Source organism: Sciurus carolinensis, chromosome 12 (assembly GCF_902686445.1).
Source record: "Sciurus carolinensis chromosome 12, mSciCar1.2, whole genome shotgun sequence".
Taxonomy (NCBI): Eukaryota; Metazoa; Chordata; class Mammalia; order Rodentia; family Sciuridae; genus Sciurus; species Sciurus carolinensis.
Window position 1 is genome coordinate 36233251 of NC_062224.1, and position 23706 is coordinate 36256956.

General features: G+C 42.7%; 1 pseudogene; it reads right to left on the bottom strand.

The window, feature by feature from the left end:
* Nucleotides 1-381: 381 nt before the first annotated feature.
* LOC124961231 (microtubule-associated protein 10-like) lies at nucleotides 382-22776 on the bottom strand (annotated as a pseudogene).
* Nucleotides 22777-23706: the final 930 nt, after the last annotated feature.

A 23706-nucleotide genomic window follows, 5' to 3' on the forward strand; every position in this document is an offset into this window, starting at 1 on the left:
ATGACAAGGGGGCCAGCCCAGTGACACAGGTGGAGGGATCCATGACACAGGTGGAGGGGTCAATGACTCGGGTAGAGGAGTACATGACATGGGTGAAGGGGTGCATGAGATAGGTGGAGGGGTCCATGACAGGGGTGGAGGGTTTCTTGACAGGTGGAGGAATTCATGACACAGGTGGAGTGGTCCATGACACAGTTGGAGGGTTCAGTGACACAGGTGGATGGGTCCAGTGACACAGATGGAGGTGTCACTGACACGGGTTGAGGAGTCCATGACAGGTGGAGGGGTCCATGACACAAGTTGAGGGGTCATGAAACAGGTGAAGGGGTCCATAAAATGGGGAGGTAGCTGTGTACATGATACAGGTGGAGGGTCCATGACTCAGGTTGAGGGGTCCATGATACACATGGAGGGGTCTGTGATGCAGGTGGAGCAGTCCATGACACAGATCAAGTGGTCCATGACACAGGTCGAGGGTTCCATGACACAGCTGAAGGGGTCCAAGACATATGTGGAGGGATCTGTGACACAAGTAGAGGAATCCATAACATGGGCCAAGGGTCCATGATGCAGGTGAATGTATCTGGACAGAGGTAGAGTCCATGAAACAGGTACAGGGGTCCATGACACAGGTGGAGGGTCAACGACATGATGGGAATGTGTCCATGACACAGGTTGATAGGTCCAGGACACAGGTTGAGGGGTTTATGATACCGGAGAAGGGGTCCATGACACAGTTGGTTGGTCCATGACACAGATGGGGGGTCCATGACATGAGTGGAGGGGTTCATGACACAGGTGGAGGGTTCATGAAAATGATGGAGGGATCCATGACACACATGGAGAGTCCATAACATAGGTCAAGCAGTCCATGACATGTGGAGGAGTCCATGACACAGGTGGAGGGATTCATGACAAAGGTAGTGGAGTCTGTGACATAGTTGGAGGGTTCATTGACACAGGTAAAGGGGTCCATGACATGTGGAGTGCTCCATGCCTCAGGTAGAGGGGTTCATGACATGGGAGGAGAGGTACATTTCACAGATGGAGTGATCCATGATTCAGGTGGAGTTGTCCATGACACAGGTAGAGGGGTACATGACAGGGGTAGAGGGTTTCATGACATGGGTGGAGTGGTCCATGACATGGATGGACTTGTCGAGACCCAGGTGGTAGAGGTGGAGGGTTCATGACACACTTGGAGTATACAGAGACACAGGTGGGGGGTCCACAATACACATGGAGGGGTGCATACCATAGTTTGGAGGGTCCACGACTCAGGTGGAGGGGTCTATGACATAGGTTGGGGGGGGTCCACGACATGAGTGGAGGTGTCCAGACACATGTGACGGGTCCATGGTATGAGAAGATACAGTGACACAGGTGGAGAGTCCATGACACAATTTGAGGGGTCCATGACACAGGTGGAGGGGTCCATGACAAAGGTGGAAGGGTCCATGACACATGTGCAGGGGTCTATGACATGGCTGGAAGGTTCCATGACGGGGGTGAAGAGGTCCATGACATGAGTGGAGGTGTCCAGACAAGTATGAGGATCCTGTGACACAGGTGGAGGGGTCCAAGATACAGGTGGAAGTGTCTATGACACAGGTGCAGAGGTTTAGGACATGACTCGAGAGTTCCCTGACAGAGGTTGAGGGATCCATGACACAGGTGGAGGGGTCCATGATTCTGGTGGAGGGATTTAGTGACACAGGTTGAGTGTCCATGACACAGTTGGTTGGTCCATGATACAGGTGGGGGGTCCATGACATGAGTGGAGGGGTCCATGACACAGGTGGAGTGGTCTATATCACAAGTGGAGTGGTCCATGATACAGGTGGAAGTCCAAGACACAGGTGGAGGGGTCCATGACAAGGATGGAGGGAAATATAACAAAGGTGGAGGGGGCAATGACATGGGTGGATGGGTCCATGACATGAGTAGAGGGTCCATGACACAGGTAGACGGGTCTATGACAAGGATGGACAGGTTCATGACACAGGTGGATGGGTTCATGACACTGGTGGATGTGTCCAGACATGGGTGGAGGATCCATGGCATGGGTAGAAGGTCTAGTGACACAGTTGGAGAGTCCAGTGACACCAGTGGTGACACAAGTGGAGGGGCTCATGGAGGGGGGAATGACACGGGTGGATGGGTCCATGATATGGGTAGACAGTTCCATGACATGGGTAGAGGATCCATGATACTGATGGAGGGGTCCATGACATGGGAGCAGAGGTCCACGTCACAAATGGAGTGGTCCATTATACTGGTGGAGGGCTCCATGACACAGGATAAAAGTATTTGTTGCATTTAAATTTTTTTTTTTTTTTTTTTTTTGTAATGGAGATTGAACCCAGGGGTGCTCAATCACTGAGCCACAACCACAGCCCTTTTTACATTTTGAGACAGGGTCTGGCTAAGTTGCTTAGGGCCTGGTCAAATTGCTGAGGCTGTCCTTGAATTTGCTATCCTGCTTCAGTCACATTTAAAGTCTGAGAAATGTATTATATTTTTTAATAGTTTTAAATTATTTAATTAGGTACAGCATTAAGCTAAATTGATCTGTTTGGTTGCAAATATAGCTGTTGACAAAAACAAAGAAATGTTTTCTTCAGAATGAATAAATGAATTCCAATTTTAAATCAGCACAAACTTCAGAGATTCACTTGTTTTTCAGAAGTGGGGGTTCTCCTATCATGTCCAGCATGGATGAGATAAAGGGTTTCTGTAGGAGGATGGTGCCAGCTGTTGATTAATCACTAAGAAACTTATCTAATTAAAGAAACACAAAAGCCAATATTCTTTTCAAATGGGAGGGGGTGTGATGAATTGGACCATGCCAAGATCTGCTCACAAAACAAGATGGAGAAGACCACCTTCCCTTTGTTTATAGTCGCACAGGTAAAAGGGGACCAGGAGGGACTTCTTCTGTGAGGAACAGGATGGAGTGGAGTGAGGGAAGTCATTTGCCTAGAGAATTAGCATTTCCTCAGGGGTGAACCAACTCTGTACAGGGTCACCTACCCCAGGTCGTCTGAAACCATCTCTCATGACTGCCAGTTTCTGGGAGTCAGACCTCTGTATTCCATGGTTCAGTCAAGTCTGATTCTGCTAAACATGGATGGCATCCTACACAGAAGGTCAAAGGGAAAGTCTTCTAGACAGCAGGAATGGCCTGGAAATAATTATAATTAATAAACAACTTCGGTCTTTTGAACAGAATTGCTTGACCCAGAAGCATTTAGGAAACTTCGTTAGGGCAGGGGTTTCTGTTCTTACTCATTTCCAACAAGGGAGTCTTCTAGTTCTTTCAGGGGGCTCAACAAAAAGTCAAAATGGTGGAAATCAGTGCTTACTATATTCAAGAACTATTTTGTTTCCATTGAGAGACCCCCCAATCCAAAACAGTATTTATATTTTAAAAGTGAATTTCTCACTAATGTAATATACCAGTCCAAGCACTAACCCTTTTTGGATGTGTGGCCCAGACCCAACTGTGGCCAAGACTAAGTGTTCCTATTCTTCTCTCCAAGTTGACCCCTCTCCAGGCAGACCCTCAGATCTGTGAGGCAGGAGGGCTTATCCAGTGCAGCCTCCTGTCTGCTCCTCAAGTGGAAACATGTGCTGAGTGCATTTGCTGGGAGAGGAGGAGGTGTTGTTTCAAATGAGAAGTGGGACTAGGTGCATCTAGTCCCAGAGCTCGAGAAGTAAGGAATGAGAATCTTCCCCAGAGGAAAATTGGGTGAACTGTTTTTCCAAAGACAATGGATTTGGGGTAGCAAGATTCAAAGATGCTATTACAGCCCTCTAGAAGATTATTTAGACCATGAAGAGAAGCTTAAAACACAAAAGTTATCACACAGTGGTAAGGATGAAGCCAGATACCTGAAAAATAACTGCAACCAAAGACTAAGAATGCTAAGTGGCTGGGTGGCTCTGGAGGCAAACACATCTCAAGCAGAAAACACTGCTGCCTGAGGTGACGTGAGCTGGACCTCAGCCCTTCATTTAATGGTTCTCATCAGAGTAGTGTGACTTAAAACATTCCTGTTCAGGCTGAGTTGTTTGGAATTCTGGAGTTAAACCACATCTTTGAGGGATTAGCCTTCAGGCCTCAGACCAAAGATCTGAGGCTTTGAAATAATTTTCTTGGGATTGTAAGTCATTTGATTAGTGTTTGAAATGTTTTTCCATTGGGTTTTCATGTAGATATTTTCTTTTTCTTCTTTTCTTCTTGAGTATATATAATGGAAAACATTGTTGTAATTATTCCCAAGCACTGCAACTTTAATCTCCCCTGTGTAATTGAAACTTCTTCTGCAGTAAGTGGTGTTTCTAGATCCACAACGGATGAACAGTTGTCATCCCCTGGGGTGGGGACGGATACATGTGTACATATGTAAAATTGTCTCCTCAGTTTTGCTGTCGCTTCTTGTGAACCTTTTAAGTACTAGTGTTTGTTTCTCCCCCACTTGAATATTTAAGCCTCTGTGCATTGAACAAATGTTTACTGAATGTCAGCAACGACATGTCCATTTATGCCAAGAAGCACTGTGTTACAGCTGGATCTACAGTGGTGGGCAAGACGGTCCTTACCATCAGAGACTTATAGACTAGTGAAGAAGACAAAGAATGAGCAAGGAAGGACTGTAAACAAGCATTAAAACTACTGATATGCATAATTACATGTTACATATGCCATAGGAGGCTATAGGAGTTGACCAGGTGCAATGAAGAAGACAGCAGGTAGGGAAGTTGGGATGAGAAACTGAATTTGACATGACTGTCAAAGGCCTCTCCAAAGAGTTGACAAGGAGGAGCATGGAAAATCCTGAGGTGTCAAAGCAACAGCAGGGATGTGGCTTGCCTGCAGCAGGGCAGGGGGAGCAGAGGTCCCAGCACACAGGCCTGTGGACCTGTGGAGAGGAATCCGTATTTTACTCTGAAAGTCCTAATGAGTATTAAGCAGAGAAAGAATGTGGCCTGATTTGTTTTTAAGAGATCCTGTAGCCATGCAGTGAGTGGATTGGATGAGCCAAGACCAGTGAAGGGCCAGCAAGGAAGGAGAAGGCAGCTCGACTCTGACTGCAGGAAGTGGCATCAACAGGGTGACAGGATATGGAGTGGGCAGGGGAGGGTGCTGCCAGCCCTCTGCCTGAGCAGCCCACTGGTGCTGGTGCTGAGCTGGGAAGGGGCGCAGTCAGGACCTTGACAAGATGGTGCACTGCAGCAGGCTCACAAGGAGCTCTGTGGAGGGTGGGCAGAGTCAGGGAGACCAACTTGGAATGGTGCAGGGCCTCAGGACCAGCGTCCAGGGCACCAAGGGAGAGGGTCTGGTCAGTCCCTGAGCTGAGGGCTTTTGCAGTGACCACAGTCATAAAGGACTGTCCCACAAGAGCCTTGACTGTCTCAGTAGGACTGTCAAATGATCTATCCAAGATTGGCCACAGGAGGGGTCCAGGGACTCAGGCCCACTGCCCTTTCCTGCCCTCCACCCTCCTTCCAAGTGCCTCCACTGACGAATCCCAGGTAGAAGCCAGAATCCACAGTTGGTTACTGGTGCTACCCACAGGGGCCACCCCAAGCACAACAAAGGTAGCCACAGTGCAGATGGTTGAGGTGCAAAGGGAGAGCCCTTGTCTCAGGAAGCCTAGAGCATGCTGCTGTGTGGGTGGGAATCAAGCCACAGTGTGTGCCACCACCTTCAGACACTTGTGGCAGCCAACTGACACTTCAGGTAGAGGAGTCTGCACCTTGAGAGAGGGTGGTATTGAGGAGTGAATCTGCCAGTTGCTTTCAAAGCAGTGAGGTAAGCTGAGGGAGGCTGTGGGAAGAGTCACAGAGCAGAAGTGAGAGCTGGAGGGCAGTGTTAGGATGCAGAGTAGAGACAGGGAGCCTGGAAGACAGTTCTGGAGAAAGCCAGAAGAGAGTGAAGCTGGGGATGTCCAAGGAGAAGAAGTGTAGAGCCATAGAGGGCCATAGAGAGGTTGAACGAGGAGTGTGAACTGTCCACTGCCTCCAGGGCCACACAATCCCAGCACCTTAGCTTTTCAAACTCATATTTAAAAAGCTTTAAACACTATATGTTTTACAACAGTTATACAGGACTCTAAACCTTTAAAACTAGCAAACAACAATCTTCTTGGCAGTTTTAATCACATAAAATCAGATCCACAATCAATCTGGGCAACTAGTTCTACCACAAAGACCCACAGGGTGGCGAGGCTGGGGAGGTGACCATCTTGAGGGCTCTGCCCTCAGGAATGAGAGGTGTCCTATGGAAGGGTTTGTGAGGGAGTCACCTACCTTGCCCTGTTCCTTCTGCCATGAGGACACATTTCTCCTCTTTGGAGTGTGCTGGGGCACAACTTAAGCACAGACCCATCACCACTGAGAAGGTCAAATTTAAGAGTCTTTTTTAGCCAGTTAGCTTTCACACAACACCCCAAAAATGGCTATTGGGAGAAAAGCCCCAACCATAGGGTTGCAGGGGTTTTTATACCATAAGTCAGTACATCAAACATAAGTGTCTGTTGCTATGATTCAAAATTACAAGCTAACATCGTGAGATCTGAAATCATCAGCAGAGAGGAAAATTTAGGTACAAACTAAAGAATGGTTACTAACATACACACAATCACTGTTAACATCACCGTTGACATGGTGCATTGTTTAGGAAACATAGGAACCAAAAAAGAAAGATTTTTTATCATGTAAGAACTGTCATTTTGTCATTTTGTATTGCTAAGTAACTTATGATGGGTACAAAGGTGGGGTGTTCCCATGGGAGAAGCTAAGCAACTGTTGATGGATACAGAGTGGGGCGTTCCCATGGGAGAAGCATTTCCTACATAACATGAAGTCTCAGAGCAAAATGGATTCTGTGTAGTCATTGCCCATGTAGCCTGGCCTGTAACATTTCCATGGAATCAAATCTGTGAACCTGTCATATTCCCCACTGGTTTTATGTACATAATCAAATCACTGATTGATTTTTAGTGTAGAGGTGATATGTAGTGGGCATGTAACACCATTAGTTTAACAGATTGGATTCTACCTCTAACATATTTAAACAGTTTATCATGCATGGCCCGATTAAAAGTCCCATCATAATTAGGATGAGAGGTTCTGCCATCGTGGTTAATAAAGTAGTTAACCAGGGATACCAAGAGAACAGATTTTGGTACTAATTTCTAATTTGGCTTTTCCTCCCTTTTCTTGAGTCTTTTCCTAATCAAAGTTAAACTATCACAAATGACACCTGAGTGGTTAGTATAAAAACAACAGGTCTCCCCTAAGGCCATACATAATACTCTTTATTTTAAAAACAGCGTATTTAACCCTCTTCTGTTTTGTAAAACTACCTTAGGAAGTGAATCAAGGTAATTTTTTTAAGTGGCTTACAGAGCTTTTTAAATTTACTTAAGTTGATATCTATTTGTCTACTTACAGTGTTGACATTTTGGTATCCTGAAGTGAATGCAGTGGTGCCTACAGCAGTGGAGCCAGCTCTACCTAATCCCATTAGGAGGGGATCTAAGACAGGGGCTGCTCATTTAGATGATTGTATTAGCCCAGATAATCCCTCCCCATAATAGTACACCTGGGGAATGACATGAACAGTAACCCAGAATTCATCCCATTTGGTAATCTCCAAAAACTGAAGTGCCAGGCAAGGAGTTACTCCGGACATACAAGCAAACCATGCTCCCTCAGGGCCCACAGATGGTTGTCGTAGGCTTGAGGAAGACCCAAGTAAGGGGTTGTAGTGGCCATGTATATACATTAATTTGATGGACAAAGTATGTTGTTTTAGTAGCCTGGGTCTTATAACACAGTCTAAGCAAGAAGAAAAACAAGATTAACATTTTTCAGTCTTATCTTTAGAGGGTGGTTGGGGTCTCTAAGGGCTGTCCATTTTTCTGTTGTCTTGACTCAGATGTGATGAATCCATGTTGTGAGTAAGGTCCCCTCCATTTCAGGTGGGTATTAGTCCTTCTTTGTGGAACCATTTGACATAGACATAGTCTTCTGGCTGGAATGGATGTTGGAAATCAGTGGTCTCTTGGGGCTGGTTCTCATAAGTTGAACCTGTTAGAGAGACTAAATGACAGATTGGAGCATGAGCAGGTTATCTTGCTAAGGGTGGAGAAAGGGCTCTAGAAACATTAACACTTTCATCTCTCAGAGGTTTTTGTGCTTCCAAATTTTGGAACCCAAACTGGCCTTTATTTTTGTGATTCAACCCAATTACCCATCTATACTGACTGTCTTTTAAATTTTTTTATTACTTCTTTCATCTTAGGGACTTCTTACTGCTGTAAGGAAAAAGGGCAATGATGATCTTGTTGCTTAGAGTTGAGAGGGGGGCCAAATGAGGTAGGGCAAGCAGTTTGAAGTCCCTTTTCAGAATTTGGGTCTATCTAGGGGTAAAATTCTGATTCTATGAAAGAAACAAGAAAACATGAGCACAAAACAAATAGCATCTGGAACATGTCAATGAATAGCATGAAGATGACAGAAATCAATAATTTCTTACCAGGAGGTGGAATTGCTGAGATGTTGTACCCATAACAAGGCCTAACAAAGTCTGACAAGGCTGGAGAGGATAAGACCTTAATTGTAAATCTTAAACATTGTCGGAGTTATCAGGAATGTAAACACAACATTTAGTTAAGTTACCTAATGTCACCTGATTTTTGTAAAATATCTTTTTATTGGCGTGACCTCTGTGCTTAGAAATCGCTTTATCTTTGTCACTTAGAGCTAGAGAATCATACTAGCAAACATTAAGTCTACCTGTATCAGAGGTTAGGAAGATCCGTAGGCCTTAAACTGACCAAAAACATAATCTCTGGCAGTTTCTCTTGAGAGTTATCAGGAATTTTTGTCTGAGAACCTTTTTTGTCACCTCCAGTTTTACTTATATTGAGGGGCTAACACAAGTGTACATCTCAAGTCACATTAAAATAACTATTTTGTTGTTTTTAAAATGTCCATGAAAGACATTTTTAAATGTCATAACAATTTTAGTTTTAACTGTTTTTGCTAGGTGTTTAAGATCAAGTTGGTAAAATTGACCTTGTTTCTATCTGTTGTTAAGAGTCAGCTGAGTTCCCATAGGTGTCACTTATGGGGAACTTGAGAGCAGCTCCTTAGCTCCTTTAGTGCCATTTGCTAGGTAGGGTCTCCTTGATGAAGTGGCTTTCTTTGGAAGCATCAGGGATGTCTCCCTTTTCCAATGACCCTCCTCTGCAGCAGGTGCACTGATTGGTTTTTTATCCTCTAGTGGTCTCATCAATCTCTGTGATCAGGCAGTCATGTGGCCCAGAGTTATAAAGCTACTTAGAGATGTTCTTTTGTTCCCTGGATTCATACTGACTGAATATTGTTTGTTTGTTTGTTTTGGGGGGGGCTTTTAATTTTTAAGTCTTGGTGTTAAACATCCAGCAAATCAGTTTTATCAGTCTTAAAGTAAGAGGCTTTAACTTTAATGTTTATAATTTCATAGTTATTTTTACCCCTTTTATTTATTACCTGTCTATAAATGATGGCCTAATATACTTTTGTTAAGGCACTAACAGGTAGCAGTTAAAGTACATATTATATCCCCTGTTTCAGATCACAGTAATTTTACAACAAAAAACCCAATCTTTTGAATATAACTTTAAATGAGCTGAAGTCTGGCTTATTTTGGAGTCTATCTAACATGTAGTAAGGTGGGAGGCAGAACCTTATCTTAGGTAAGGCGGGGCTCTTCACAATTCTTAGGTAAAGTGGTCTAGTTCAGAAATTGATCTTTGTCTTCTTTTTTAAATGTCATTTTTACAAAGTTTATATATTGTTTCCTAAGTCTACATGAATGTTAGTTAACACAATATATTACATCTAAAACATGAATTAAAGAAAGCTGAGAGAGCTTTTAATTTTTCTTTTGTGTAGTAAAGTGGCAAAATGTTTTTATGTTTCACAGCATTAACCTGTAAACAAATCAGTCTCTCATTAACTTTTAGAAATATATTTACATTTCTATCCCAATGTATAAGGTAACATAAGGTTCAGGTTCAGTTACAGAATATTAAATGATAAATCCCCAATAAAATTTGCTATTCTTATAGGTTTAAAATTACCATTACAACTTTAGGTTGGAGAATACCAGCTTGATAAAAATATTCTTTTAAACCTTTCATTTTAAAGACTTGTATACTTGGAAGATATAACACATTTGATATATAAAGAAGAGTAATAGAATCATAATTACATTTATGTTTTTATATTAACCAAGTTTAGCTTTTAAAAAAATTTAGACTTTGTAATATAGTACAATACTCTAAAATAACAGTTGCTGTTTAACAAGTTGTATAAACCCCTGATTTTTAAGACTAGTTGTTCTACAGAATAAAACTTAACAGATATAATTTTAAGAGTAAATTAATATTTCAAGAATTATTTGTCATTTTAGCATATAGACTGAACTTTGGTTTATATCAGTGCATTAATATTTGACTTTAGGGAAAAACCTTGAAAAGTTTTAACTGTTGTGTTACTTATATATACACATAAAGCTTTCAAAATTTACCCTTAATTTATATTTTTTAAATCACTTAATTAGACCCTCTTGTTGATTACTTAGATGTAGTATAGCTTTATTTTATCACATACTTTTTTTACCTAGAAATATTTTATTACTAAATATATTTTATGTCTACAATCTTTTAATTTAATCTGTTGATCCCCTCTTTTTAAAAACATTTATACTCTGAAACAACCCTTGTAAATTTCTAAATTTAGATAAATTACTCCATTTTAACAAGGTGAAATACTTTGTTATTTATAGAAATTTATTTAAAATGTAGTTGAAACTTTTGGATCCTTTATATAGAATTTTACCTGTTGAGATTTTTAGTAACCTTGTTTTTAGTGATGACATAAAGTCATTTTAAACCTTTTTTATTTATTAATTTATAAAAACACCAATCATTTTTAAGTATGTTACCCTATGGAATTTAAGGAGTTAAGAGTACTTGATGTTATATTTAAGTTAGCATTTAACTCTGTAAATCAATCAGATGTCTCTAACAAACATATCCATGATCAATCCCATATAAGTCAAATCTAATTTAGCTTTTTTTTTTTTTTTTTAAACCAGATACCAGATACCAGAGAAATGTATTGGGCAGCATCAGTCATTTCTTCCATGTTGAAGAAAAACCTAGACACAATGGATATTAGACATTTTATAAAATTAACATTTTTATCATTTTTGATCACCTAGAAACAAAACTGTATTAGTAACTTGAAAGCCATACTTTTGTACACCCAATTTAAAAATATTTTAAATTATGTGAACAAAAAGCATTTGGATCCATTCTTTAAATTTTAATTTATGAGCTCATATGTCAATTTTGGTACTAAACATATATAGATGTGACAATACACTGGTGTACATATACATAAAACAAACAGATGGAGAAAGGCCTTGTGGCTTATTTTTTTAAATCCATTAGATTGTCAACCCTGTACACAGGCCTCTGAATGAAACAGAGCATTAGAAAGACTTTATACTTGGATAGAATAGGTCTGATCAAAAAATTAACCTAGGTGTACCAGATCAAAATGATGAACTTAAAAAACAGAATTTTAAAAGTATTTTTGGCTACCATCCTGATGTTGTTCAGCTCATCAGAGATGAAAAGAATTCAAAGAATACAGACAAAGGTTATGCCCCATTTCTCCCTGAAGGAGTTTCCTAAAAATATAGCAAGGGAGCTATTTTCATTTTTCTCCTTGTGAGAGCCCCCTCAGATTGGGGTCTTGTTCTAAACTGGTTTTTCTGGTCTTTTGTATAGCAGCCATCAAAATGTTAGCCTGGCATTTTGGTGGACCAACTTCAATAGTTGGGAGTTACTGTTGGCAGCAGTTTACATTTCAATGTAAGTTTTAGTGAACCTGGTTAAAAACTTTTTAATCTTTTTTTTTTTTTAAATTGAATATAAGACATTTGATCAGGATGTCCAGGCAGCCCAAAGACAATTTGGTGGTCCCCTAAGGGGGCCATTGACAGTGAAAGTTGGCCATTCTCTTGCATAGCATTTAGAGAGAGAATAGATGTCATACCAGGTCCTGTTGTCAGTGGCCCTTCTCTGGAATTCCTGGAAATTGGTCAATATGCATTGAAGGTGGTTCATGATGAACATGAGGGAGACCAACCCATGTCCACACTCAAGGGCAGCAAAAAAAAAAAAAACAGAAAAAGACAAAGAACAGGTAAGATGCCAAAGACAATGACAAGTGGCCATTCCTGAGAACCTGGGCAATGTCTTGCCACAATTCTAGACTCAGGAAGCAATGCTGTGTCCAGACTTCCTCACAGTCTCCAGATACAGATCTGCCAGAAACAGACTTACTTGTCCCCCAGGAGCACAGAAACAGGTGACTCTCGGAGAATTTAGTTCAGTCCTGGGTCAGGGCTCCACAAACTATACAGCCTGGGACTGAGGAATGTCTCTCAGAGGCCATCCCTTAGCAGCAACATTGTGGTTTCTCCCCTCCACAGGAGTTTTCAGGTCAGTGGTGAAACGGTGGTTACCCAACAGGCAGTGAGGATCTCGCTGGGCCCTCCAAATGTTGTGGGGCTCAACTTACAGATTGATCACCACTGAGAACTCCAAATTTGAGAGACTTTATTAGCCAGCCAGCTGATTGTCTCACACAATGCCCCAAAAATGGCTTTTGGGAGAACAGCCCTGACCATAGGGTTACAGGGGTTTTTATACCAAAAATCAGTACATCAATTAAAAGTGTCTGTTGCTATAATTCAAAATTACAAGTTAATACCATGAAATCATCAGCATAGGGGGAAGTGGGTCAAAATTACCTTTACCTAGGTACAAACAAAAGAATGGTTACTAACACCACATAATCACTATTGATATAACTGTGAACATGTTGCATTGTTTATGAAAACTAGGAATCAAAAAAGAACAGTTTTTTATCATATAAGAATTGTCATTTTGTATTGCTAAGAAATACAATTGATGGTACAATTGATGGTACAAAATACCCATCAATTTTGTATTGATGGGTACGGAGGGGGGGCATTCCTATGGGAGAAGCATTTCCTAAATAACATGGGAGTCTCAGAGCAAAATGGAGTCTGTTTAGTCATTGTCATAGCCTGGCCTATAACTTTTCCATGGAGTCAAATCTGTCAGCTTGTCAGAGGACAAGGACACTAAGATGCTAACTTGGAAGTGGATTAGGTCCTTAACAGATGCTGAGCCTACTGGCACATCCAGCAGCTTCCAGATCAGTGAGAAACAAATTTCTCTTCCTTATATGTTTCCCAATTTGTGGCATTTTGTTAAAGTAGCACAAATTAACTGAGAAAATATATTTTATGGGAAGTACTGTGGTAGGCTCCTTGTGGTGACTGGGGGAAGAAAACAAGTAAGACATGCTCCACATACATACTTCCAGAGGCAGCCAGGGCAGGTAAGGCTGACTGACTCATGTTAGGTTAGTGCTGCCAGCTCTTCTCTCATGGGAATGAACATAAAGAGACACAGAAAACTCTTCAGAAAAAAATTCCTGTACTCTTCCTACAAACTACAAAAGTCACTTTTGGTTGTGTAAATACAATAATCATATTCATCAACCTTAAGAATCTGAAATCATGGCACAGTGGCACATGCCTGTAAGCCCAGAGCCTTGGGAGCCTGAGGCAGGAGGATCACAAGTTTAAGGCCAGCTTCAGCAACTTAGACCCTAAGCAATTTAGTTAGAACCTGTCTCAAAAAAAAAAAAATTATAAAAGGTTGGAGATGTGACTCAATGGTTAAGTGTCCTTGGGTTCAATTCCTGGTACCAAAAAAAATTTTTTTTTTTTGAAATCCTTTCTGTGATTGGATAGAGAGAGACCAAGAAAAGAAAAGAAAGGTAAATTATACAGGCCTAGGAAGACTTCAGACGGGAGCAAGATCAAACCCACAGACCCTTCCCATTAGGTGTTCAGAACTATGAGACATGCTAATGAGGCTGATGTCTTCAGATACTCAGAGTTCTCTGGTGGGTATGGACCTTAAAGAGCCCAAGGAACACTTGGAAAACAGAACCTGCAGTTGGGCCTTCATTCCACATGTCTCCGGGACCCCCCTCATGAAGGCAAGCTCCCAAGTAAAACCCCAAATCACACCTGCCCAGGTGCCTTGTGCAGGAATCATGACTGGTGTGACAGGTCTTCAAAAGCAGCACTGTCACAGCAGTGGAAGTCACAGAATTTGAAATCCAAGGCAACTGATGGGCAGGTCACATGACCTGGCACCAGTAAGCACTAAGTAGGCAGCCACGTGGCAATGGAGTTCAGAGCTGGTGCCTGGTTCCCTGCCAACATGGAAGTGTAAACAAGAGCATCTTTTGGCATGAAAAGGGGTGTCATTATATGTGTCCCAACAGTGAAGTGCACCAGACTGTTATATAGGCACATGCCCAGAACACCAGCCAAAAAAAAAACCATGTGAGGATGCAGCCCAACTACAGAAGTCTGAAGTCTGAAACTAGTGTAGAGAAACATTCCAGAAATGGTCTTCACAAACTACACAGAAACAACCTTAATTGACAGAATAAACAGAAATAAAGAATGGTTGTTTTTCAATAATTCTGTATTCTGCACTGAAAACACTATAGGTAGAATTACATTAGTTCTGGCAATGAGGTGCTATGAGTCCCTCCATCTACATTTTAGAAGCCAAATTTATCAGTAGTATGAAATGCAGGTACTTTAGTTCAGACTGTAAAATTAAATTTTAAAAGATAATGTCCAGATTCTAGACAGGAAGCAAGTCACCCCCAAGGCAGTATGCCCAAGTATGACACGCACCAGCTCTGCCCAGAAGGGGTGCTGAATTCTATGTGTGCTGGAGGACACAACATAAGACCTGTGGGCAATGCCATGTGCCCTAACCAGCTTAGACGACCATGGCTGGCTAACAGCCTGCAGGACCAGGGCCTTTCTGAATGTGCCACACAGAAAATCCTCTCCTTCAATCCAGAGCCTCTCTCTTGATTTGCTGTGCTGTCTCACCAGTTTTATATTTTCTATTGTGCACAACAACTCAGCTGTAACTCTTCTACATTCTCAAGGTAGCCCTGTGTGGACAGGGGTTCACACACTGCTTACCTGGCCCTCTCCTCAGGTCACACTAGCTTCAAAGTGTCAGTCAGGGAATCTGGAGAAGAAAGGAGGGCCAGCATGTTCTGAAAGGGATGAGGGACGTGCTGATCCCACCTGAAACACACCTCACTCAATCCTGGTAATCCAGAGGTACTACTGTTTCTCCACTTTCCAGGTGTGAAAGAGTGACCAAGGTGGGTAGGAGGTGAGTGGAGGGAGCCCACACTCAACAGGTTGGCCTGACCTAGTCCCAACAGGATGCCCTTCCGGGAACAGAGGATGCATTCTCACATCTGTAAGTAAGTTAACTTTCTGTTAATGTTCTCCACATAAGTGGTGCAGAATATCTGCCACATACACAATTTGGGTTTGCTACATTCCCATTCAACACATGAAATGGTATTTTCTAATGGAAAGAACCCGGAAGTAAGGGAGGAAGACTAAGAAACTCCTTTTCCTTGGACTGTGTACTCTATTTATAAAATGAAGGAGTTGAACTAAATGATGTGTATTTTCTAGCTCCAAATTCCTATAAACTCATGGTTTTGTTTCTAACCACCATCTAACAATTTCTGCTCATTTTTAATACTACACCTAGATTTATGATAGTATATATTCTCTGCATGAGATGGATTCTCCCCCTGCCCTCCAGCAATTAGGGTTGAACCCGGGGGACTCTACCAATGAGCCACAATCCCAACTCTTATTATTTATTATTTTTTAAAAATTTGAGACAGAGTCTAAGTTGTCCAGGTTGGTCCTGAATTTACAATCCCTCCACCTCAGTATCTGGAGTCTCTGGGACTATAGATATACACCACTGTACCTGGCTTGGATGCTTCCTTTTGATGTAGGAAACCATAACAACTGGTTCAATAAAAATGATTGATTGGTTTAGTTAGAAGATAAAAATAGAAGACAAAAATAAAAGGGAGGGCCACCCTAAGTATTTATCCAAAAGAATTGAAATAAGAATTTTATGTAGATATCAACACTTCTGTTTCCACAGAAGCATTAATCACAATAACAAGACAAGTAAGCAGTCTAAATGTCCACTGGCAGATGAATGGATGAAGACAACATGACACCCATATACTGGAATATTATTTACCTTTAAAAAGTATGGGCATTCTGCAATATACAACCTGGGTGAACACCAGGTCACAGAAGATACTGCAGATTTGGCAATGTGAGGAATCTAAAATGGTGAGATGGGTATAATCAGAGTGGGATGGGCTCTCAGCATTGGCATGAGGTGAAATGGAAATTGCTGACCAACAGGCATAAAGTTCAGTCAAAAATAGGAACAGGTTCTGGAGACCCTTGTGCAACACTGAGCAAATAGTCAACAAGATGTTTTCTACACAGAAATCAGCCAAGAGGGCAGATTTCATGATGACAGTGCTTACTTCAGGAAATTAGCATAAAATTGGGATTTTTTTTTTTTTGGTGTGTTGGGGGGGTAATGGGGATTAAACTCAGGGCACACATTCCCAGTTCTCTTTTGTATTTTATTTAGAGACAGGGTCTCACTGAGTTGCTTGGTGTTTCCCTGTTGCTGACACAGGCTTTGAACTCACAATCCTCCTGGCTCAGCCTCTCAAGTCACTGGGATTATAGGCATGTGACACCACACCCAGTTTAAAATTGTGATTTTATCAGTTTATACACTACTGCTGTCCACCCTGATTGTGGAAGTTATGTAAGTATTGAAGGAACATGAATTTTCTGGGTCAGCTCTCTGTGGATGTGAGATAGGTGATGAGTAAGGAAATAGCCTCCTTTCCTCATCTAAGTTCGCTGGACTCTTGTAAATACAAAATGAGGTCATGAAAGGCCTCGTGAGCTGGGAAGTGCTCACCCAGGTAAGGGGGCAATAGTGCTGAAGTAATGACAACAAAGATGACATCAAGTGACTTTTTTAGTGCCCCTCATTTTCATTAAGGAGCAAGGCCATAATTTGAGTAAGAAGCTCTCACGCTCATTCCTGAGGTGACTAGGGAGGCAGGAGAGCAGCCCCAAGAAATCAACATGCAGAAAAGCAGCTGGAATGGAAGGTTTCACCTGGAAACTTGAGGCTGCCCTCCTGAGTGCTTGGATGCAGGCAAGGCCACCACTGGGAACAGGGTGCATCGCCAACAAGCAGCATATGTCAACACTCAGGACATTCTCAGATTAGAAAGATCTTTCACCTCAGGCTAATAAATGCTGTCCCAAAGTACCTGCAAACATTTTCACAGATTCTGAATATGCAAGCAACCATTTCCAGAACAATGCAACCGCAGGCTCCTCTACATCTACAGCAACCCATTGTTTCAACATCCTGGGTCCAGAAATCAGTCCCAATTCATTCCAGTTGATACTGAAATCACAAATTCTGAGAGGCAGTTGATGGGTGTGAGACTACAATTGAACAACTTCCCTCAATAAAAGAAAATGCAAAACCCTCTGAGGGTTTAGCAGACAGCTAAAGGAGAAATCTCTGGGTAGAAAGGAAGGGCTTCTAAGAGTCCCTGCATTTTTTTTCTCAGCATATGGGCATGCAGACCCTGGGGGCTTGTGGCTCCTCCTCTGGGATTTCAAATCAATTATAAGCCATGAACAAATCCATTCCCCATTGCTTTTATAGAACTAGATCCTTCAAAAAGAGCTGAAGTAAAACCAAGGTGAAGACAAAATGAAATGAAACACACACACACACATTCTTTCAAGCAGTCATGACTAACTCCTGATTCAGGGGCCACTCCATTCCATGCTGTCTCTCCAACATCAATCTTTGGCTGTTGTCTTACTATTACTCAGGAGCTCGGAGCTTGTCTAATCTAATCCAATTGTCTAATCTTGTCTAATCTACCCTGTTCTTGGACAAACACAGTCTCTCCTCTAAAACCCAAAGTCCTGCTACCAAGCGTTCTTCTACTCAATATCTGATTCCAAGCCAAGTTCCATTGTCTCCACCTCATTCTGTAAGCTTTGGACTGCTCTATTATGATGGACTGGGACAGCTCCTTCCCCATGGGCCCCACCGGCATCCCAGAGACACTTAAAGGAAGTGTTCTTGAGTGCCTGTCATGGACAGACATGATACACAGAAATGATGAAGCCTACGGACAGGGTCCTTACCTAGGTTTGCAGGGAAACATTCGATGTTCCCTGTGCTGGTACAGTCTCCTCATACTTTAGAAAACTCTGTCTTCACTCATGCCCTGGCTCAGAGCTCCCTTTCCTCCTGAGTGGAAGGCAGTTATTGTGTCTCCACAGTGCTGAAACCCTGCACAAAGCCATACCCAACTTATCTTAGCACTTGGAGAAGCCTCCTGCTGCTGCTGGCTTGGTGGCTGTGCTCCCTGACCCACGGAGTCTTCTTCAGGCAGTGCCCTCCTGGCTATGCTGAAGGGTAGATTTCTAGCTCCATTTTTCATCAACTTAGTCCCATCTGCTTTGATCTTCCAGAAGTTCCTCCAACTGTCTTGTCCACCACTGGTATTTTCTGTAAACTTTAGGTTGTTATTTTTACACCTCTCTTTTCAGCAGGATTTTGGGAGGAAAGGACTATAACATTTCCTTAGTATATATTATAAAGCAAAAGCTTTTATCTGAATTTTCTAACCTTTTCTAAATGGCTATATATTATTAGTGTAATAAACCTAGGAACTGTTTGGAAAATAAGAAAATGCATGAAGGGTCAGCACTCCAACCTCAAGATACCCATCCTGAAGTCAGTTTCTGTTTGGCATGACTGAATCCTGAAGAAAGTCAAGAAGAATACCTTGGTCTTGACCAAGTGAGCTTGTTTTTTTTTTTTTTTTTTTTTTTTTTTTTTTTTTTTTTTTTTTGTATTTAGGTTGAAAATGAGAAAAGAAAAATCCTGCAAATCTTGGTTCATGTATTGTCATTCTATACAACTCTCCATGTATTTTATCCAAGTTAGAACAAATAAGGATCTGAAATTCAACTATTGGACTGGATGACTAGGGATAAAGCATTTAGAAATCTCAACAAGCCACCAATAAGTCTGGCTAATGATTATCCATGGCTATAACTACAGATGAAGGAAGACTCAAAATAATTAAAAGCCCAATTCCTACCTTTGGGAATTTACTCTGGTGCTGGGAACCTTAGTGAGCAAAGTAAAAGGGATTACTCAACTATCACTGTGTAGCAGAACCTATTATTCAAATCAAAGTAAAATTCTCCATCTCCCATGAATCTCATGCTTGCATCCATCGATCCTTTATGCATGCTGGTCCCCAACACAGAACACTATCTTCTCTACTTAACATCTCTCTAAATCTTACCTACTGTTATGATCATTCAGGAGATAATACCATATAATAAATTACTTATAAATAAAGGAAAATTAGTACCTTCACATATTCAAAGTTAAAAAAATTAGAGCTCAGAAGAAAATATATGCAAACATCTGAACACAGAATAAAGTCAAAGTATAAAATCAATGGAAGAAGTCATAAATTATCACTAGACTTGAAAACAAGTTTTCACACATTAAAAATAACCACTGAACCTCAACTGACAAGCAATAAACTGAACTCCTATTCAAGAAACCACACAGGAAGACAACTTTTTTTAAAACTCCCCTCTCCAGATGCTTCAGAGAACACCTAAAGATTGTTCACAAGCAGCAGCAAAACAAAAATATTACTCAAACATGTTTTGATAAGGGTTTTCAGAGGTTTCTTTTCAGGGTTTCTGCTTGTTATTACTACTTAATTCTATAACTTTTCATAAGGTATTTTAAATGCTAGCAATTTTGTTCAACAAATGTTTTCACTGCATCCCAATGACATGCCAAGGACTGTGCTGGTTGCTATAAATAGACGGGTCCTTCTCATCACCACACTTCAGACTAGTGGAAGACAAACATTAATCAAGCAATCATGCAGATTGTGGTTAAATAAAGATATAGATAACTATTAAAAGGGACTCCATCTATTATGGATCCCAGGATGTGTACCTCTCTGATATTGTGTGTGTGTGTGTATAAATACACACACATTATACACACAAGCACACATGCTGAAAGGTCTTTTAAGAGCAGGAACTGTATCTTAATTTTTTTTTATCTTTCTACATCTCACAAAATGTTTTATATATTTGTTAAATAACTTATTCCCATTAAAATTTGCAGCTATCCTTATTAAACAACCTTTTTTTCAATGAACTCAGCTTTAGAACGTTCCATATTTTAAAAGTTTAGATACACTTTTATTTTTAAATAACTTATAAAGAAATATTACTAAGTTATGATGTGATCTCATGATCAATATTATCAGATTTAAGGTAGAATACTAGTTAAGCATAAAGGAATGACATTTACTTTTCTTATAAAAACTATTCACATAACTTATGCACTAAAATAGTGTAATTAAAATTTTTTGCTCCACTAGACCTACGGTTATGTGAAATTTCTGCCCTTGGACTGCTGTCATGAGTTTGCAAACTCTTGCTGGTCTCCTCAGTGGTGTAGAAATCTTCTGAAGAGCAAGGGCTGGTGAAATCATCTGAATACTTCATTTCTGAGATGCTTTCATGGCAACTACTTTCACTCATTTCAGCAGGAACATCATAATCTGTGGTTCTGAGCTGCCAATCATCTATTTCTTTATTTACAATTCTGTCACCAACAGCATCCTGTTGGAAAACACATGGACTTTGGACTCTGGTTTCCAGTTTTCCTTCCAAAATATTTGTAGGAGTCAATCTTCTTGGAATAATGGAATCTGCAGAACTCATAATTCTTCCCAATGAACCACTGCTGGTTCTGTTTTCACCACAATCAGTTGTCTTTTTTCTTTAGTTGTGCTGGGCTCATCAAAGACTTCACTAATTTGCCTTCAGGTATCACTATTTTCAGCAGAAGATGCATCTGAATCTAAATACTTATCTCTAGGCAGCTGATGTGGCTTCTGACTTTCTTCTGTAAAGCTTAATACTTTAGAGGATGGAATTCTGAATTTTGTACTTGTACCCAACATTTGGGCTTGCATTTTTCTGTACTATTAATATGTCAGGATTTGACTGCCTTAAACAGAGTCTGAGTGTATTTGTTAGGTCATAAAGTAGATGCCCTCTAATCACCCTTTTTGGACAATTACCACTGTTTTCAAAATATTTACCTTACTTAGGTTTTCAACTTGGTTCTTTTTACACTGAAGGCTCACTAACTTTTCATGGTCCCATTTGTCCTTCTTAGATTCAGACTGACACATGGATTTGGCACAAGGTTCTGGCACCTTCTTATCCTCGGTTCTATACAACCAGGCTAAGTGGGGATGCACATGAGTTGGACTCGCTATGGGTTGGTTGTATAACAAGGACAGCTCAATTAACAAAGCATTCAGCAAAGGAAGCTGCCTTATTGTACTGACTGTATTTTGCTCAGTTTGAGGGCGACAGGTAGATTCATTAACAGCTCCTACATCCTGACTCCCTGGTGGACTCAAAAGCACCACAGGAATCTCCTGTGTTGCAGAATCTGTACCTTTTGGAGAGCTCAGATGTGTTGGAGGGTTTACAAGTACTTTTTCCGGCAAGGCATCACCCAGTACCTCAGGTCCGTCCCTTTGGGGCTCAATGGTGATTTTGACGCCTGCAGGAAGTGTCCTTTCTTGGGTCAAGTGAGTGTAATACAGAGGAGGAAAGCAAAAGGTGTTGGTTTCCGGGAGAAGCTGGGTGTATTCCTCGCTGCAGGTGCTGATGGTGCTGACACTGCTGTCCGCAGCCTCCCCAGGGCCAGGTTTGCTGTTCTCCGCGGAGCCCGCGCGGGCAGGACTGGGGGCTTCTTCCCGCGCCGCGGCGGGTTCGAGGGCAGCGGGAGCCGCGTCTTGGGGGCCGAGGTCCGGGGCCGGGCCGGCGGGGTCCCGGGAGCGCTGTCCGGGTCCTGGTCAGCGAGGTCCCGGGCGCGGCCGCCCAGTTCCGTCAGGCGGCAGAACAGCGCCAGGTCCCCAATGCGCCGACCCGCGGGGTCCAGCTGGGCGAAGGGAAGTCGCAGGCGGCCCGGCGCGGCGCGCAGCCGCTGGGGGCGCAGGGCGGCGGGGCGCAAGCGGAACACGCAGGCCTCGTTGCGCCGAAGCCCAGGGCGCCGCCGGGCAACGCGGTGGGCCTGGCGGGCGCGCGCACCAGAAGTGCCAGGAAGTCCAGCAGCCTGAAGGCCACGGCGGGGCCGGACGGCGGCGCGGCTTCCAGGCGCACCTAGTCCACCAGCAGCTCCAGCGAGAAGAGCCGCTCAGCCGCCTTCGTAGTTGCCAGGCAGCGCCGCAGCTGGAAGTGGCGGGCGCGCGCTATCGCGAGAGGCGAGGAGGCAAGTGGAAGTCTCGCTGACTGGTTCTGCCGCTGCCAGGCCCCGGGGCGGAAGGCCAAGGGCTGGGGTCAGGGTCGCTGGGTGGACGCCGAGCCCTGGGGCAGAGCAGGCTTATCACGGCAGGTCTCATGTAACCCGGGGTCGGGCGGACACTGAAGTGAGCAGAGCCCTCCGTGACCCCGCAGGACCAACGGCGCGCGGACAGCCGCCATCGGGGTGCCCCTTCCTGCCCAGGCCCCACCGACCGCGCTGCCTGCGCTGCTGCAGCTGGCATCCCGGGTCGGTGAGGGACAGCCACCCGAGTCAGACCTCATGCCCACTCTGAAGTCCTACCAGCGGCCTGCGAGGTCTGGTCATCCAGAACCCAAACTCCAGGATCCTGCGAGGTCTGTTCGGCCAGCATCCCTCACCCTCCAGGGGTGCAAACCCACCTCAATTAGGCAGTCGGGACTGGAAGGGCTTGCTGCCAGGAGCTGAGGAAAGAAGAACCTGTGTGGAGCTACTTAGGAGAAAATGGAGTTCAGTCTCCTTATTTAGGAATACAGACAGTTCCCAACTTGGAATTTGTCTTGTTTAGTTTTGATCTTACAATAGTGAGAAAGTTTGCCCATACAACTATCAATTACATAAGACATTCGGTGCTCGATTGTAAACTAGGCCTCGCCTTAGAGGATTTTGCCCTACTGAGGTCCTCTGTTCTGAGCACGTCTGGGCCAGGCTTGGTAAGCTACAGTACTGCAGGTTAGGGGTGATGTTTTCAGCATACAGTGAGTACCTCAGAAGGTAACTTCATGGTGAGTTGAGGACTGCCTGTTCTCTTGACACTAGTGCTTCCATTCCCCATGTAAAAGTATATAATAAGAAGATGAGGATGTAATAAATAGCTAAATTAAGACAATTCCAAGAGGAAATTTTTTAAAAGATGGAAACAATCTGCAGTTTTAATATCAAAAACATGAAACAGCAATGTCAAAGCCCTCAACCATAGTTTAAATCCCCTGTCAGATGTTGGCTTGCTATGACAAGCTGGGAACCTCACCTTTGAAAATTCCTGGAGAAACAGGCTACAGCAGCTCCCTTGTGCTCTATGGATTCCCAGAGGCTTGCATTTCAAGGCTCCAGACCACATCATATTCCTGGAGTGAAGATTTCTGTCAGGAGAAGCAGATACCTCTGGTCTTCATTCAGAACCCCAGATAAAAGC